The 20,350-nt window shown below is 41.0% G+C and overlaps 1 long non-coding RNA gene across 1 annotated transcript; it reads left to right on the forward strand.

The window, feature by feature from the left end:
• The first annotated feature begins 12,195 nt into the window (after positions 1–12,195).
• Positions 12,196–14,865, forward strand: LOC125788551 (uncharacterized). The gene is made up of 3 exons (XR_007429613.1): positions 12,196–12,342; positions 13,578–13,661; positions 14,619–14,865. It is a non-coding gene; the product is annotated as an uncharacterized LOC125788551 (long non-coding RNA).
• The last annotated feature ends 5,485 nt before the right edge of the window (positions 14,866–20,350 follow it).

Below are 20,350 nucleotides of genomic sequence, written 5' to 3' on the forward strand. Positions count from 1 at the left end.
GCCAATGAATCTAGAAATACACCAAAACTAGCTCCTAGTGAGCTGCATATAAACATGTGATTAGAAATCATATGTCGCTATGAATGATTAATGTTAAATGTAACCTATTTGTGGTGTTACTAACTTTTTCCTGCATCCATAAACAGAAAATCAGCTGTAAGACACACAAAACACACCCTACACGACTGTTGGTCCAACATCTGAGCTTCCACACCTGATGCTGCTAACGAGAGCCGCGTGTGAACGATAGAGCCAGGTGTGCTTCGTCTTACAAAGGCATAAATAAGCCCCCTCCCAGGTCAGCAAGCGAGACCCCAATTTTGGCGTCATGTTTGTCTTAACAGGCAGCAAGTAGAACCAGATCAGGGTAGTAAAGCAACACGCTTACTGTTTGGAGTAGAAATTTAGCTTATTATGCTGCTGCACACAGCTAGGCCTCAGAGTTCTACAGGTGCTGGTGGTTTAGGTATATTGATAAGTTAGGCCTCAGTTATGTAGTGTTTCTGCAGTGTTTTTAGGTCTATTTATATGTTAGGCCTGAGTAGTATAGTGCTTCTGCAGTGTTTTTAGGTATATTGATAAGTTAGGCATCAGTTATGTAGTGCTGCTGCAGCATTTTCAGGTATATTTATATGTTAGGTCTCATAAATATACCTGCACACACTGCAGCAGCACTACATTACTATGTTACGCCTGAGTATCATAGTGCTGCTTCAGTGTGTGCAGGTATATTTCTACGTTAGGCCTGTCTGTCATAGTGTTGCTGCAGCGTGTGCAGGTGTATTTAGAAGCTAGGCCTCAGTTCATCGGGTGCTGGTGGAATGCGTACGTGTAAGAGCCGCAGCTAGCCAACAAGGTTCTACAGCAGGTAGAGTGAGCGCGCAGGTAAAAGTAGGCACTAGGCCTCAGTGTTACAGTGCTGCTTCAGTGTGTTCAGGTTAATTTAGGAGCTAGGCCTCAGTAATAGGGTGCTGCTGCAGTGTTTTTTTCGTTATATTTATATGTTAGGCCTCAGTAGTATATACCTGCACACACTGCAGCAGCACTATAAGTTAGGGCTGAGTATCATAGTGCTGCTGCAGTGTGTGCAGGTACATTTAGGTGCTAGGCCTCAGTTATGTAGTGCTGCCGCAGAGTTTTCATGTCTATTTATATGTTAGGCCTGAGCAATATAGTGCTTCTGCAGCGTTTTTAGGTATATTGATTTGTTAGGCCTCAGTATTGTAGTGCTGCTTCAGTGTGTGCAGGTACATTTAGGAGCTAGGCCTCATAAATATACCCCCAAAAAAAACACTGCAGCAGCACCATTTTACTATGTTATGCCTCAGTAGTATATACCTGCACACACTGCAGCAGCACAAAGTTAGGGCTGAGTATCATAGTGCTGCTGCAGTGTGTGCAGGTACATTTAGGAGCTAGGCCTCAGTAATGTAGTGCTGCCGCAGCGTTTTTAAGTATCTTGATAAGTAAGGCCTCAGTTATGTAGTGCTGCCGCAGTGTTTTCTGGTCTATTTCTAAGTAAGGCCTCAGTAATGTAGTGCTGCTGCAGTGTTTTTAGGTATCTTGATAAGTAAGGCCTCAGTTATGTAGTGGTTCTGCAGAGTTTTTAGGTATATTGATTTGTTAGGCCTCAGTATTATAGTGCTGCTGCAGTGTGTGCAGGTACATTTAGGAGCTAGGCCTCAGTAATATAGTGCTTCTGCAGCGTATTTAGATCTATTTATATGTTAGGCCTGAGCAATATAGTGCTTCTGCAGCGTATTTAGGTCTATTTATATGTTAGGCCTGAGCAATATAGTGCTTCTGCAGTGTTTTTCGGTGTCTTGATAAGTTAGGCCTCAGTTATGTAGTGCTGCTGCAGCGTGTGCAGGTGTATTTAGAAGCTAGGCCTCAGAGTTCTACGGGTGCTTGTGGAATGCGTACGCGTAAGAGCCGCAGCTAGGCAACGAGGTTCTACAGCAGGTAGAGTGAGCGCGCAGGTAAAAGTAGGCACTAGGCCTCAGTATTATAGTGCTGCTGCAGTGTTTTTTTTTTAGTTATATTTATATGTTATGCCTCAGTAGTATATACCTGCACACACTGCAGCAGCACTATAAGTTAGGGCTGAGTATCATAGTGCTGCTGCAGTGTGTGCAGGTACATTTAGGAGCTAGGCCTCATAAATATACCAAAAAAAAACACTGCAGCAGCACCATTTTACTATGTTATGCCTCAGTAGAATATACCTGCACACACTGCAGCAGCACTAAGTTAGGGCTGAGTATCATAGTGCTGCTGCAGTGTGTGCAGGTACATTTAGGAGCTAGGCCTCAGTAATGTAGTGCTGCTGCAGTGTTTTTAAGTATCTTGATAAGTAAGGCCTCAGTAATGTAGTGCTGCTGCAGTGTTTTTAGGTATCTTGATAAGTAAGGGCTCAGTTATGTAGTGCTGCCGCAGTGTTTTTAGGTATCTTGATAAGTAAGGGCTCAGTTATGTAGTGCTGCCGCAGTGTTTTTAGGTATCTTGATAAGTAAGGGCTCAGTTATGTAGTGCTGCCGCAGTGTTTTTAGGTATCTTGATAAGTAAGGCCTCAGTTATGTAGTGGTTCTGCAGAGTTTTCATGTCTGTTTATATGTTAGGCCTGAGCAATATAGTGCTTCTGCAGCGTTTTTAGGTATATTGATTTGTTAGGCCTCAGTATTATAGTGCTGATTCAGTGTGTGCAGGTACATTTAGGAGCTAGGCCTCATATAAATAACAAAAAAAAACACTGCAGAGCACCATTTTACTATGTTATGCCTCAGTAGAATATACCTGCACACACTGCAGCAGCACTATAAGTTAGGGCTGAGTATCATAGGGCTGCTGCAGTGTGTGCAGGTACATTTAGGAGCTAGGCCTCAGTAATGTAGTGCTGCCGCAGTGTTTTCAGGTCTATTTAGATGTTAGCCCTGAGCAATATAGTGCTTCTGCAGCGTATTTAGGTCTATTTATATGTTAGGCCTGAGCAATATAGTGCTTCTGCAGTGTTTTTCGGTGTATTTAGAAGCTAGGCCTCAGAGTTCTACGGGTGCTTGTGGAACGCGTACGCGTAAGAGCCGCAGCTAGGCAACGAGGTTCTACAGCAGGTAGAGTGAGCGCGCAGGTAAAAGTAGGCACTAGGCCTCAGTGTTACAGTGCTGCTGCGGTGTGTTCAGGTAAAGTTAGGAGTTAGGCCTCAGTATTGCAGCGCTCGTGGAGTGTGAATTTAGCCGCTAGGCCTCAGCCTTCCGATTGACAGAATGTTCATGTAGGCCTTTACCTACTGCTATATTTGGATCTATTAAAAATGTTACCACAATAAAAGTGTGGCCTCACGCTCTTTTTTTTTTCTTCTGTATTAGGGTTCTGGGCGGTTGGGGTTGCAATGAATTAGTGTTATAGGGGATTAGGGTTGTAATAAATTAGAGTTAGGGTTGTAATAAATTAGGGTTATGGGGCTTAGGGTTACAATATATTAGGGTTATGGGGCTTAGGGTTAGAATATGTTAAGGTTATGGGGCTTAGGGTTAGAATATATTAGGGTTAGAATATGTTAGGGTTATGGGGCTTAGGGTTAGAATATGTTAGGGTTATGGTGCTTAGGGTTAGAATATATTAGGGTTAGAATATGTTAGGGTTATGGGGCTTAGGGTTAGAATATATTAGGGTTATGGGGCTTAGGGTTAGAATATGTTAGGGTTAGGGTGCTTAGGGTTAGAATATATTAGGGTTGAGGGGCTTAGGGTTAGAATATGTTAGGGTTAGGAGGTTTAGAGTTAGAATAAATTAGGGTTGGGGGGTCTTAGGGCTGGTGGAGGGCCGGTGTTTGGGGGAATTAGGGCTCGTTACCGGAGCGCCGAGTCGATTCAGGTGCGCCTAACGAGCCGCGCCCGGAGCCCGGGACCCACAAGAGCCGAGCGCTCCACGAGGAGCGCCGATCCGAGTGCGGGGCGCCGGCGACGAAGACCAGGCGGCGACAAAGACGCGTGGGAGTCGACTGCGGGAGTCGTCCATTCGCGCAACACACCGCGCGCGCACTGTGCTTTACGCACTCCACAAGGGCGCCCCGCAACACCAGCTAAACTACGCACACGCGCCTCACACACCCGACACGCTCTCGCCCACACTCTCCTCCGACGACACCCACGCCGTTCGCCCCGCTCGCGATACCCTTTCACGACATTATTACACGATAAGCACGCCAAATGCGCCGTTGCCCGTTCGGAGCGCGGCCGGCTCGGCGCGCTTCGAGGAGCGCCGCGAGAAAGGCGCCGTCCGCACGCCGCCCTTTCCGCCTTCACGACACGCGAGGGGGCCTCTCGGAGGCGGGAGAGTGCTTTAACGCTCGCCAGGTTGGCCACGCGCGCGGATTTCGTGCGAGAAACGCGGCGAGAAAACACAACGCGAGCCTGCAGCTGCGCCACGGCTGCACAGCACCGGCCGGGTTGAGTCTACAACGTTCTCATGCGGCGCTTAAGGGCCGCCCCCCTCGCCGCTGAGGGAGGTTCCACAGAACGCTACAGCAGCAGACACACAGTGCTCGCTCCAGCACGCAGCAAAGCAGAACGATGGCAGAAGTCGCTCCCGCCCCAGCCGCCTCGGCGCCCGCCAAGGCCCCCAAGAAGAAGGCGGCCGCCCGCCCCAAGAAGGCCGGCCCCAGCGTCGGCGAGCTTATCGTCAAGGCCGTCTCGGCATCCAAGGAGAGGAGCGGCGTGTCCCTCGCCGCCCTGAAGAAAGCCCTGGCTGCCGGCGGCTACGACGTGGAGAAGAACAACTCTCGCGTTAAGATCGCCGTCAAGAGCCTCGTCACCAAGGGCACTCTGGTGCAGACCAAAGGCACCGGCGCGTCGGGCTCTTTCAAGCTCAACAAGAAGCAGGCCGAGGCCAAGAAGAAGCCGGCCAAGAAGGCTGCTCCTAAAGCCAAGAAGCCCGCCGCCAAGAAACCGGCTGCCGCGAAAAAGCCCAAGAAGGTAGCGGCGAAGAAGCCCGCCGCGGCCAAGAAGTCTCCCAAAAAGGCCAAGAAACCCGCAGCGGCTGCGAAGAAGGCAACCAAGAGCCCCAAGAAGGCGAAGAAGCCGGCGGCTCCCAAGAAAGCCACCAAGAGCCCAAAGAAAGCCAAGGCTGTCAAGCCCAAAGCGGCCAAGCCCAAGGCGGCGAAGCCCAAGAAGGCTGCCCCCAAGAAGAAGTAAACGGTGCCGTTTACCTTCATGTTTTGTTCCTCTCTAACAACGGCTCTTTTAAGAGCCACCCACAGTTTCGTTTCAAAGAGCTTCCTTTGCTATAAACACGTACATATATGTATTCAAAGCATATAACAGTGTCTAATGTGTATGGCGTATGACACTATTTATCGTTGTATGATCATCATTTTAACATACAAATACGGCTCCCATATAAGTAGCTGTCATAGCACAACCACAGCCACTGTAGGTATTCGTTTCATTAGTTTGTTTATTAGGTTATTTCTTTTCGTTTACAACTTTAGATTTATTTGAGCGGGAAGGCATAAGTCTCTGTCTGCAGCAGTAGGTCTCTGTCTCACACACACACAAAGCAGGCAGCACGAGGAGGAGGGGGAGGTGGGGGCCCAAAGCGAGCAGCGGAGGGCGGGCGCTGGCGTTGGACGGCGGACACGCGATTGGCTGTCTCAGCGCCAAGCGTTTACACTGCACGAGGAGGAGGGGGGAGGAGGCTGCACGAGGAGGAGGGGGGAGCGGCCGCTAGAGTTCGACGGCGGGGACGCTATTGGCTGTTGCTGCGCGAAGCTTGCAGCCAATAGGAACGTAGGCGCTTTTGCTTTATCAACAGCGCCCGGGAGCCTTCTCGCTTTATTTCAGCTTTGTTCAGCGAACACATCTGACCTGCATCATGAGCGGAAGAGGCAAAACCGGCGGCAAGGCTAGGGCCAAGGCCAAGACTCGCTCTTCCCGCGCTGGGCTGCAGTTCCCCGTGGGCCGTGTGCACAGGCTCCTGCGCAAAGGAAACTACGCAGAGCGTGTTGGCGCCGGTGCCCCCGTCTACCTTGCCGCCGTGCTGGAGTATCTTACCGCTGAGATTCTCGAGTTGGCCGGCAACGCCGCCCGCGACAACAAGAAGACTCGTATCATCCCCCGTCATCTGCAGCTGGCTGTTCGCAACGACGAGGAGTTGAACAAACTGCTCGGAGGAGTTACCATTGCCCAGGGTGGTGTGCTGCCCAACATTCAGGCTGTGCTTCTCCCCAAGAAGACCGAGAAGGCGGTCAAGGCCAAGTAAATCTCCGCTTCTTTGTCCATACCCAAAGGCTCTTTTAAGAGCCACCCAACTCTACTCAAAAAGTGCTACGTTTCCTCACCAGTAACACAACACGCAGTACATGTAATACACGCAAAATACGTGTAGTGCATATTCTATGAATTCCTTTATCACGTTACGTGATAAAGGAATAAACTAAAATGAAAATAGTATATATAACGCGATGTGTGTCTATATTTATATATATATATAGATATGGATATAGATATATATATATATAGATATATATATAGATATAGATATATATAGATATATATAGATATACACATACATGCACACACTATTATGCTTTTGATCAATGAGTAAAAGCACTAAAACAATTGACAAGATAAATATTTACAAGCTGAAAATACCTAGATATATACACACGGGTGGGTATTATGTTCGTGTGTGCGGAGATAAGTATTGTTGAATAAACAAATGAGAGCGATCAACCTGCATTGCGTTTAGTGTACATAAAACCAGGCTGGACAGCAGTAAGCCGCCACTGTGTTCTAACAGCAGTATTTTGCGGTTCGGAATGACGGCCAATAGCGCGCAAGCTCGATTTTGAAGACGCCCTATCAGACGCTGGCAGCTCCGACACGTCCAATCGGCGACGAGCGGCTCTAAAGCTTAAAAGGGCCGTGAGGAGGCGAGGGAGCGTTATTCTCTTTCAAGAGTTCAGCGCCATGGCAAGAACGAAGCAGACCGCCCGCAAGTCCACCGGTGGCAAGGCCCCGAGGAAGCAGCTGGCCACCAAGGCAGCCCGCAAGAGCGCCCCGGCTACCGGCGGCGTGAAGAAGCCTCACCGTTACAGGCCCGGCACCGTCGCTCTGAGAGAGATCCGTCGCTACCAGAAATCCACTGAGCTGTTGATCCGCAAGCTGCCCTTCCAGCGCCTGGTGCGTGAGATCGCTCAGGACTTCAAGACCGATCTGCGCTTCCAGAGCTCCGCCGTCATGGCTCTGCAGGAGGCAAGCGAGGCGTACTTGGTGGGTCTGTTTGAAGACACTAACCTGTGCGCCATCCACGCCAAGAGAGTCACCATTATGCCTAAGGACATCCAGCTGGCCCGCCGTATCCGCGGAGAGCGCGCTTAAACGGAGCGCTTTGACGTTTTCCCTTAATACCCAACGGCTCTTTTAAGAGCCACCTACCTGTGTCTGTGCCAAAAGAGTTGTTTTTCTACATGCGTTTTATATGCATTTATATATATTATATTTATTATATAAAATTATACATTGTTTTGAGTACACTTAGTACTACTTTTGCATACAACATTCATATATAATATATATATATATATATATATATGTATATATATATATATATATATATATATATATATATATATATATATATGTATATATATGTATATATTATATTCTGTGTATTATATATATTATATTATATGCGTGTGTGTATGTATGTATATATATGTGTATATATATATATATATATATATATATATAATATATATATGTATGTATACATATATATATAATATATATGTATGTATACATACATATATTATATATATGTATGTATACATACACACATGCATATAATATATATAATTTATACATTGTTTTGAGTACACTTAGTACTACTTTTTCATACAACATTCATATATATATATATATGAATGTTGTATGAAAAAGTAGTACTAAGTGTACTCAAAACAATGTATACATTTAACATAACGTACATTTTATCAATATTTCGCGCCTTTTTAATAGCCAGCAATTACTAGAGCTTACTGCAATGGCTAAATACATAGAAACACACAAGCACAAGATTTATGAGCACATTATTGGTGAAATAATAGAGAAAGGCATCTATATATATATTATGTGTGTGTGCGTGAGTACTGAGGGAACTGCTGCATGTAACACTGATGGAGCTTGGATGCCACCGTGTGGTTCAACTGCACCATTGCATGCACTGTTATAAGTTGCAAGAGTTCTGTTATAAGTGTGTGTGTGGTGACATAAATTGAACTCTTCTTACTGAAAAAGGCATTGTTTCACTACACGGCGGCATCCATCAGTGTTACATGTGCAATGTAATATATACACACACATTGATATACTCGGTAATATTGTCATATTCTCTCTAGATATTAATATATACCTAGCTACATATATATATATATATATATATATATATATATATATATATATATATATATATATATATATATATATATATATATATATATATATCGTGAGGTTTACTTAATGTATAGATTATGGACGTATCATAAGACTTACAATATATTTATATACGCATGTTTTCATGTTTTAAGAGCTCTCTCTCTCTCTCTCTCTCTCTCTCTCTCTCTGTATATATATCTAAAAAATATATAGAAACGTTTTATATATTGTTCATATATACACATATATATGTGTTTGTGTGTGTGTGTTGTTAAACAGCGCAATTGCATTGATGAGGCTTAGTACCTTTTCATATGGACATGGAACATAAGACTTACTTCACTTTGTATATATAAGTGTATGTTGAGCTGACTACTTCACGTTTTAAGAGTTTGGATGCCACCATGTGGTTAAAGTTCTGTATTGCATTGCTCAAGAATATATCTATATAATTCTTGAGCATATATATTTATTGTTTTTTTCCTTTTTTTATGGAAAGAAAATTAGACATTCATGCAAACACACGCACACATATATATTGAGGCAATGTGTCTTTGCAATGTTTGAGCATATCTTGTGGCTGTGTATGAGACTATGTCCAAAACCACATTGACTCGTAAATATAAAGGAAAAATCAAATGTAGATATCCCATTTAAACTTTTTATTTGGAATTATTTATTGGGTCCAGGAGATGGCAGCAACGTCACATTCCTTAAATTACATCTTCTCTCTAATTGCAGGGCAAATATTATATGTAATACAGATAAACTTTGTGGAAAGGTCCAAATTGGCTTGACTCTGGTTTTTCATCTTACTATTGGTAATAATCAATCTAATCAATCTATATTTTCCTGGGACAATATACAATTACCTTTAATACATGTAAATAAATGAAAATAGTAATACTACTACTTGTAATGATGATGATGATGATGATAATAATAATCATAATAATGTTAATTACTAAATGACTAATAATAAAATTAATAATTATACATAATATCACCAATCATATAATAACAATAAATTATGAGTAATAAACTCTTAATAGTAAATAAAATGACTAATATTACCATTACTAATAGTAATACAAATTACTTATATGAACATTTATAATACTACTACTACTCCTACTCCTACTACTACTACTACTAATAATAATAATAATAATAATAATAATAACAATCAGAATGATACTACTAATAATTAATAATAACAAATTATTATTCACTATTTATTAATAAAGCATTATTAATATTTATTATACGTAATCAAATTTACCAACATTAACACTAATATAATTAATGATATTATGGCGTTAATAAAAAAATTAATAATTAAACAAAAAAATAAAATATAATAATAATAAATATTCTTATTCTTATTATAATTTTTTTTATTATTATTATTATGACTTTCTTTGGTATTTGACCATAGGGTGATTTTTTTAGACACGTGTACATGGCACTACTAAGACTTTAGTCTCTCTCTCTCTCTCTCTCTCTCTCTCTACACACACACACACACACTATATATATATATATATATATATATATATATATATATATATATATATATATATATATATATATAATAAAGATATATATTATATGTATATTCTCCGGCCACGGGTGGAGTGTCTGGAGTGCTAGTTTGTTGGCTATCTGGGCTGCTAGCTAGGTGAGTGAAGCTAAATTAGCGATTAGCATGTACCATTAAATTGGCCAAATATACTGCACTAAACTAGCAGGTAGGTGTTCATTCTGTCCCCTGTGTATGTATTTTATATTGTGATTAGTGTATTTAGCCACAGTGTTGTTGAAACTCGCCTACATGAGCGGTTGCTATGGCTTCCGAATAGGTAACTAGGCGCTAGCATAGCTTAGCTTAGCTTAGCGTGCGGGTTTGTTTACGTTTTCGTGGTTCACAAAATGGCGGCCATTCCCTTCTCTAGGTCAGAGGTCAGAGGTCACGAGGTACAGCGAATTTGATGTGTAGTTTATTAATGTAATTGCATTAAATTATCTTTTTACGGGGCAAAGTTTAACTGCAATGTCCATTCCCCCACTCTCTAAAAATCTACCGTTTGTGGATATTTGGTTTTCCTTAAATGGCCGCCATTTTGCGTAATTCTGCTCGCTAAATATTGCTTACACAAGTTAAGAGTTACTAAACGTTGAAGCAATACATGTTTTTTGGCCGTGCTTTTAATTTCTAACTATTTTGGATAGAAGAAAGAAATACATTTTTGGAGCTAAGGTTAAAGGCAAGATTTAAACCGCTACTCTCTGACAAGTGAACCAAGTCTTTAGGACACATTTAAATATTTCATCATTGGTATACTTGACTTGAGTCCTAAGAAATAATTAAATCTTTACTAATTATGTCATTGGCGTTCTGTCCAATTGTTAAGGTGTATTTTAAGGTGTGTTAATATGTGTAATAATAATTATAACATGAATAATGTTAATTTGTTGTGTATATATATATAGTTATATATGAGTTATTTATTTATTTAATGCTATCTCTATGGAAGGTTGAAATAGGTTTAATGTACTGATCTTGTTTTTTGGTGGAGCTTGCAGCCCATCTGCTGGTCGAATGCAGACACTGCAAAGAATTATGAATGAGTGGGTGAGAAAGCAAATCTTTTTACCTGTTTTGAAATGTTTTATTTGTTTACATGAATTTGGATTAGGGGGGCCACATATGGTGGTCTAATACTGTTATTTCACATGGATCAGGAGAAATTTTCACTGAACCAAATATCTTATGTGTAGAGTGAGTGAAAAGGATTGGGGCATAGTGCGAATTATTGACATGAATTCGAATAATAACAAATATTTTATTTGAGTTGTCAATTATTTACAAAGCCCAGCACAATTTTTGAAGTACTTTAGAGGTACACATTAGTAGAAGTTTAATGAACTCTGTAATTGAGTACACTTAGTTTGACGAATACACTTGAAAACTCTTTTCTATTTGATAAAACATACATGAGACACAGTAATCGTGCTTCGTGTGTTCCACAATTTGGATTTCACAAGGCATATTATTGTCCATGAGAAGACAGGCTTTCTCTGAGAAACCTACTTACTCACTACTACTACTACTACTACTACTACTACTACTACTACTACTACTACTAATAATAATAATAATAATAATAATAATGATTATTATTATTATTATTATTATTATTATTATTATTATTATTATTATTATTATTATTATTATTATTATGGTAGTTGTTGTTGTTGTATCTTGCAAGATGTTTTTCCCCCCCTTCCATTTGCAAAAGTTGCCCACTGGTGATCCACTAAGCAGTACATATGTTAAGGCATTTCATTTGTTGTATTATTTCTTTTTTGTTTGGGTACATTTGAAGGGACAAAATGAAACAGAAAACAAATGAAACTAACACAAATAAATATATTATAATGTATATACATAAAATAATATATATATAAAACACATAAGACATAGAAAAAGAAACTAAAAGATATATGTGAAATGATATGAAATTATATGTATGTTCATGTATTTATTATTATATGTGTGTGGATGTGTGTGTGAGAGTGAGCTTGTGTATATCCATAATATGCTATAATTGATGTTTACCTTTTTTCTCTTTTCCAACCACTTCCTTCAACGTGTCCCAGCATTTATTTTGTATGCATGAAAAGATATTAATATTAAGACATTTTAAACATAATAAATGTATTAATAATTTTATGTAATGCTATCTCCATGTAACATTGACATAGGTTTAATGTACTGATCTTGTAAATTGTTGTTTTGTCTTTGTTTGTGTGTGGTTTGACAGACAGTTCTAAGGGAGATGTTTTTTGGTGGAGCTTGGAGTCCATCTGCTGGTCGAAGGAATACACTGCAGAGATTTATGAATGAGTGAGTGAGAATACAAATCTTTTGACCTGTTTTGAAATTTTATTTGTTTACATGAATTTGGATTACGAGGGCCACATATGGTTGTCTAATTGTGTTAGTTCACATGGATCAAGAGAGTTTTTAACTGCAATATTATATGTGTAGCGAAGTGAGCGAAATGGCTCGGGTCTGAGAGGGAATGACGGATTGAAATTCAAATATTAACAACTATTTAATTTGAGTTGTAATGTATTTGCTACTCCCAGCACCATTTATGAAGTACTTTAGAGGTACGCATTAGTAGACGTTTAGTGAACTCCGTAATTGAGTACACTTAGTTTGGCGAATACACTTTAACAAATAGCTTATATTTGATCAAACATGCATGAGACACAGTAATCGTGCTTCGTGTGTGCCACATTTTGGATTTCACACGGCAGATTATTATCCATGAGAAGACAGGCTGTCTCTGAGAAACATACTTACTCACTACTACTACTACTAATACTACTAATAAATATTATTATTATTATGGTTATTTATTCGACTGTTCCAACACTCTGTGATTTAGAGCTTATTGTGTTACATTACGACAGGTTTCTGACCCATAGTTTATTTCAAGAGATGGCCTACAAATGTGTACTTTTCATCACATTCACAATTTGATTAGGGCATTTGTCTTTTATATATTATCATATAAAGATAATAGAATGAGATTCCTTTATTCAGTTGGTTAACACGATCCGCATATATGGCTACAACTTTATAATAAAGAGCAGAGGATCTTGCCCCCTTCCATTTGCAAATGTTGCCCACTGATGATCCACTAAGCCTGAAATATGTTAAAGCAGGATTTTTTGCCGTGTTATTTTTTGTTGTAGGAAATTTGAAGGGACAATACGAAACATAAACCAAAAAAAAACATAACAAGAATAACTCTAATAAAATGTATATACCTAAAATAATCTATATCTATATATATATATATATATATATATATATATATATATATATATATATATATATATATATATAAACCAGAAAAGAAATAGAAAAATGAACAAGAAAAGATTATACACAGCTCCTATGATAGAACCCAAAACATGATTCATTCCGCCCTAGTATTTTTGATTGACAAAACATACTAAATATATGTATACATTTCTTTAATGCTATCTCCATGTAACATTGAAATAGGTTTAATGTACTGATCTTGTAAATTGTTGTTTTGTCTCTGTTTGTGTGTGGTTTGACAGACAATTCTAGGGGAGGTGTTTTTTGGGTGGAGCTTGGAGTCCATCTGCTGGTCGAAGGAATACACTGCAGAGATTTGTAAATGAGTGAGTGGGAATACAAATCTTTCTACCTGCTTTTGTAATGTTTTATTTGTTTACATGATTTTGGATTATGAGGGCCACATATGGTTGTGTAGTAGTGTTCATTTCTTATGGATCAAGAGGGTTATTATTAACTGATATAATTATTTTATGTGTAAAGTGAGAAAAAAGGATTGGAGCATATTCCGAAAGATTGTTAGAAAATAAATCAACCTCCCAGCACAATTTTCAAAGTACTTCCGAAGTACACATTAGTAGAAGTTTAATGAACTCCGTAAATACATACACCTAGTTTGACGAATGCACTTTACAAAATGGCTTATATTTGATAAAACGTACATGATACACATTAATCGTCCTTTTTGTGGTCCACACGTTGAATTTCTCAAGGATTATTATTATTAATATTTTTATTAGATTTATTTACTTTTTGTTTTATTGAGTATTTGGGTTTGTACTGCTACTACATGTCTCTTGAGCGATAACACTGGGATTTAGAGATGATGTATTGATATATATTACGACAATATTTATTAAGCTTTTTATTTTTTGGCTGAATATAGGCTTTGTACAACACTCAAACCAACTACTAAAACCAACAAATGAACAAACACACAGCGAAATGTTTTTGTACGTTGCCCTCCGTTTGTTTGGTGAGGGGAAAATATTCAAATGTCCCACGCGGTTCAGTGCTTCATAAAGTCGGTCTGGCAATATGTAATATTCAGCATTCATTGGTGTAAGATATCTACAGTTATTACTTTCAAGCAGATACGGTTTATAATCAGTCTTTCTGTAGCGCTCTAGCGTGCGGGGGCGGTGCGGACGGCCTCACCGCGAGGGGCCACCCAGCTGCTTTGTACTGGGCTCCGCCTCTCTGTCTTCAACTAGGTCCGGTAGAGTAGAATATCAGGCGCCGGCCGGCCGCTCTAACTTCATTCTTTCTCTTCTCGTCGACAGGGAGCAAGAGCAGCAACGATGTCCGGCCGAGGAAAAGGAGGCAAGGGGCTCGGGAAAGGAGGCGCCAAGCGTCACCGCAAAGTTCTTCGCGATAACATCCAGGGCATCACCAAGCCCGCTATCCGCCGTCTTGCGCGTCGTGGTGGCGTCAAGCGTATCTCCGGTCTGATCTACGAGGAGACCCGCGGTGTGCTGAAAGTGTTCCTGGAGAACGTGATCAGAGACGCCGTCACCTACACCGAGCACGCCAAGAGAAAGACCGTCACCGCCATGGATGTGGTGTACGCCCTGAAACGCCAGGGACGCACTCTTTACGGATTCGGAGGTTAAACGCTCGTCTAGAACAACGCAAACAACAACGGCTCTTTTAAGAGCCACCCACAAATCCACCCAAAGACAAGTTTTCCGTGTTTGAATAAGATACAGTAGTTGAATAACACTAAATTTCCCTATATAAAACGTCCCACTGCCCGTGAATTAGCAGATAAAGTGTGGAAATGCACTATGAAAGATATATTTAAGGATATCAGTATTATTGTGTGTGTGTGTGTGTGTACGCTATATATTTATAGATAATTTATACATATATGCCTACCAGTGTGTGTGTGTGTGTGTGTATATGTACAGGTGCTGGTCAACGAATTAGAATAATTTGAAATAGTGCAATCATGAAATTCTTTTAATGCATTTTTTGTGCAGAAAGCAAATCAGGTGTTCACCGCACCTGTCCTACTCGTTAGACTAATCACAGAACTCGTTACCTGGAAAAAAATTTGCTCAGCCGAGCTTTCCAAAAGGCCCATTTAGGCCATTTAACTGTGACACTGTTGTTTTATTGAATTAGAATAATGGAGAAACCGTTTCATTGAATTAGAATAAATTTTATTATAATTACAATCATCACTTTCTCAGTATTTTGTGGCTGCCCCCTTGGCTTGTATGACTGCCTGAAGTCTCCGCGGCATCGATTTGACCAGCTTGTCGCAAGTTTCCGCACTCACAGCTTCCCAGGCAGTGGCGATGTTCTGCTTCAGTTGGTCCAGCGTAGTAGGCTTTCTGTCGCGAATTTTCCGCTTGACGATGGCCCAAAGGTTTTCAATGACATTGAGGTCAGGCGAGTTGGCCGGCCATGCCAAAACTTCAAGCTGTTTTTCAGTGAACCAATCTTTGGTCGACTTTGCCACATGAGCCGGTGCAAGATCCTGTTGAAATATGAAGTCTTCTTCGCCGAACTGTTCCTCAACAGTCGGAATCAGGAACGTTTCCAGAACATCTTGATATACGGCAGCATTGACAGTCTTCTTGAGGAAGCAGAGTTTCCCTACACCTCGAGTGGACATGCATCCCCAGACCATAACGCTCTGGGGAAACTTGACGGATCTTTTCACGCACTCGTGGTTGTAGGTTTCGCCACCACGACGCCAGACACGAGGACCTTGGTCACCGAAGGAGATGCAGAAGCGTGATTCGTCACTGAAGACCACTTTCTGCAAGTCTTCAGCAGTCCACTCGCCGTGTTCTTTGGCCCACTTCAGCCGTTTCTCCATTTGTTTCTTGTTCAGCATCGGTTTTACTGCTGGAACGCGAGATTTGAAGCCGAGTTCGCGCAGACGACGGTAAGTGGTTGATCTGGAGACGTCAGCGCCGGTCTGCTTGTTCCACAAGTCGGTGAGCTCGGAAGTGGACTTGAACCGGTTGCTGACTGCGATCTTTCTCAGCTGCTTGTTGTCGCGAGCAGAAGTTTTTCGGACGCCGGAACAGTTGGTGCGCTTGCTGCAGTTTTTCTTGCGAGCTTTGCAGACGGAAGACTGGCTGATGCCGAGCTGCTCAGCAATTTTAGTTTGGGTCAAGCCTTGTTGGCGAAGGGCTTGAATTTGAGCCACTATTCCGGTTGAGAGGTCGCGCTGCTTACCCATGATTGATTTTACAACTTAGAAATTCTACTCAACCCTGACTTTATACTGCACAGTGAACACTCTTCACAGAAAACAAAAAATCGAGCATTTATTCTAATTCAATGAAACGGTTTCTCCATTATTCTAATTCAATAAAACAACAGTGTCACAGTTAAATGGCCTAAATGGGCCTTTTGGAAAGCTCAGCTGAGCAAAGTTTTTTCCAGGTAACGAGTTTTGATTAGTCTAACGAGTAGGACAGGTGCGGTGAACACCTGATTTGCTTTCTGCACAAAAAATGCATTAAAAGAATTTCATGATTGCACTATTTCAAATTATTCTAATTCGTTGACCAGCACCTGTATACGCACGTGTGTTATTAAAGAATAGATTTTCATCATATAAATATCCGAGTCTGGGAATAAGAAGCGTCAGCGTAAAGTCAATTATTGTATGAGTTTTAGGTAGTTTTAGAGGACCGCCGTAGGATCTCCCGGCCATTCAACTGAACCAGACATTAGTTTACACGAAGGCAAAGTGATGAATAAACATACAGGCGCGCGTTTGTGCGCGCTCTCAAAGCGCATATGTCTTTATTTGTCCGCTTCTAAGCTAACGCATACGAAGCGTCAATTTTTACAAGGTATAAAACGGTCTTAAACTTAGTACACTTAGTCCTACACGGGGGCCGTCGCCTTCGCCGCTGTGTGCGCGGGAAGGCACACAAAGAGCAGGCTGCAGCAGCGGGTGGAGGGTGGAGGGTGGATGGGGTTGGGGGGGGGAGGGGGGAGGGGGGGAGGGGGGGAGGGGTATTACAGTGGAGCGAGCTGTGTTTGTCCAATGGTGGTTTGACGGCATTCGAAAGGCGTGACTCATGTTAATTAGACTAGCAGAGTGTAAATAACGTGGGGGTTAGTCGCCTCCCCCTCATTCTTCAGTCTAACTCGAAGACGAGCAGGATGCCTGAGCCAGCAAAGTCCGCCCCGAAGAAGGGCTCCAAGAAGGCCGTCACCAAGACCGCCGGCAAGGGAGGCAAGAAGCGCAGAAAGTCCAGGAAGGAGAGCTATGCCATCTACGTCTACAAGGTGCTGAAGCAGGTCCACCCCGACACCGGAATCTCCTCAAAGGCGATGGGTATCATGAACTCCTTCGTGAACGACATCTTCGAGCGCATCGCCGGTGAGTCTTCCCGCCTGGCTCACTACAACAAGCGTTCCACCATCACCTCCAGGGAGATCCAGACCGCCGTGCGCCTGCTTCTGCCCGGCGAGCTGGCCAAGCACGCCGTCTCCGAGGGAACAAAGGCCGTCACCAAGTACACCAGCTCCAAGTAAAGAGCGAACCCGCTCCGATCAAACCCAACGGCTCTTTTAAGAGCCACCCACGTTTTCCACTAAAGAGCAGCGTTCCGTGTCCCTTTTCTAATGTGTTTTAAAAAAAACACACACATTAAGTATTCATATACGTAGTGTGTGTGTGTGTGTGTGTGTGTATTGTAGTGAATGTGTATATTTATATGTATAAAAATAATAAATAAAATTGTGAACACACAATATATAGATATATATATATGTATATAGATATATATATATATATATGTATATAGATATATGTGTATATATATATGTATATAGATATATGTGTGTGTATATATATATATATATATATATATATATATACACGTATATATATATACGTATATATATATATATATAGATATATGTATATGTATATAGATATATGTATCTGTATATAGATATATGTATATGTATATAGATATATATATGTATATATATATAGATATGTGTATATATATATATATACGTATATATACGTATATATATATATATATATATATATATATATATATATATATATATATATATATAGATATATGTATATGTATATAGATATATGTATCTGTATATAGATATATGTATATGTATATAGATATATATGTATATATATATATAGATATAGATATATAGATAGAAGAAATGGAAGGCGCATGATTCCCCATTATGTGCTGGGCTAAGCAGTGACTAGTGACACTAGTGACCAGTACATAGGTGGTCAATAAATCACACAAATAGTACATAAGAGGTGGTACAGCACAAAGTGTGTTTAAGAGATTATGCTATTCATGGGGAAGTGACATATTGCACAACGTCTATGCCTAGAGGAGATAAAAGTACACATATGTATGTACACATTTGCCACGTGCAAAGTGCTATAATTACTATAGCGCTAGATTATTATAGTGCTATAATTAAAGAACAGTTGAGCTTACCTATTAGTAACACAATCCCAATGATAAGCGTGTAACTGCTCTGCCCTATGACACATACTGTGACAAACTCTGTTGTAATTTGTTTCAAGAAAATACAGCCAATGAATCTAGAAATACACCAAAACTAGCTCCTAGTGAGCTGCATATAAACATGTGATTAGAAATCATATGTCGCTATGAATGATTAATGTTAAATGTAACCTATTTGTGGTGTTACTAACTTTTTCCTGCATCCATAAACAGAAAATCAGCTGTAAGACACACAAAACACACCCTACACGACTGTTGGTCCAACATCTGAGCTTCCACACCTGATGCTGCTAACGAGAGCCGCGTGTGAACGATAGAGCCAGGTGTGCTTCGTCTTACAAAGGCATAAATAAGCCCCCTCCCAGGTCAGCAAGCGAGACCCCAATTTTGGCGTCATGTTTGTCTTAACAGGCAGCAAGTAGAACCAGATCAGGGTAGTAAAGCAACACGCTTACTGTTTGGAGTAGAAATTTAGCTTATTATGCTGCTGCACACAGCTAGGCCTCAGAGTTCTACAGGTGCTGGTGGTTTAGGTATATTGATAAGTTAGGCCTCAGTTATGTAGTGTTTCTGCAGTGTTTTTAGGTCTATTTATATGTTAGGCCTGAGTAGTATAGTGCTTCTGCAGTGTTTTTAGGTATATTGATAAGTTAGGCATCAGTTATGTAGTGCTGCTGCAGCATTTTCAGGTATATTTATATGTTAGGTCTCATAAATATACCTGCACACACTGCAGCAGCACTACATTACTATGTTACGCCTGAGTATCATAGTGCTGCTTCAGTGTGTGCAGGTATATTTCTACGTTAGGCCTGTCTGTCATAGTGTTGCTGCAGCGTGTGCAGGTGTATTTAGAAGCTAGGCCTCAGTTCATCGGGTGCTGGTGGAATGCGTACGTGTAAGAGCCGCAGCTAGCCAACAAGGTTCTACAGCAGGTAGAGTGAGCGCGCAGGTAAAAGTAGGCACTAGGCCTCAGTGTTACAGTGCTGCTTCAGTGTGTTCAGGTTAATTTAGGAGCTAGGCCTCAGTAATAGGGTGCTGCTGCAGTGTTTTTTTCGTTATATTTATATGTTAGGCCTCAGTAGTATATACCTGCACACACTGCAGCAGCACTATAAGTTAGGGCTGAGTATCATAGTGCTGCTGCAGTGTGTGCAGGTACATTTAGGTGCTAGGCCTCAGTTATGTAGTGCTGCCGCAGAGTTTTCATGTCTATTTATATGTTAGGCCTGAGCAATATAGTGCTTCTGCAGCGTTTTTAGGTATATTGATTTGTTAGGCCTCAGTATTGTAGTGCTGCTTCAGTGTGTGCAGGTACATTTAGGAGCTAGGCCTCATAAATATACCCCCAAAAAAAACACTGCAGCAGCACCATTTTACTATGTTATGCCTCAGTAGTATATACCTGCACACACTGCAGCAGCACAAAGTTAGGGCTGAGTATCATAGTGCTGCTGCAGTGTGTGCAGGTACATTTAGGAGCTAGGCCTCAGTAATGTAGTGCTGCCGCAGCGTTT

Source organism: Astyanax mexicanus, unplaced genomic scaffold (assembly GCF_023375975.1).
Source record: "Astyanax mexicanus isolate ESR-SI-001 unplaced genomic scaffold, AstMex3_surface scaffold_102, whole genome shotgun sequence".
Classification (NCBI taxonomy): Eukaryota; Metazoa; Chordata; class Actinopteri; order Characiformes; family Acestrorhamphidae; genus Astyanax; species Astyanax mexicanus.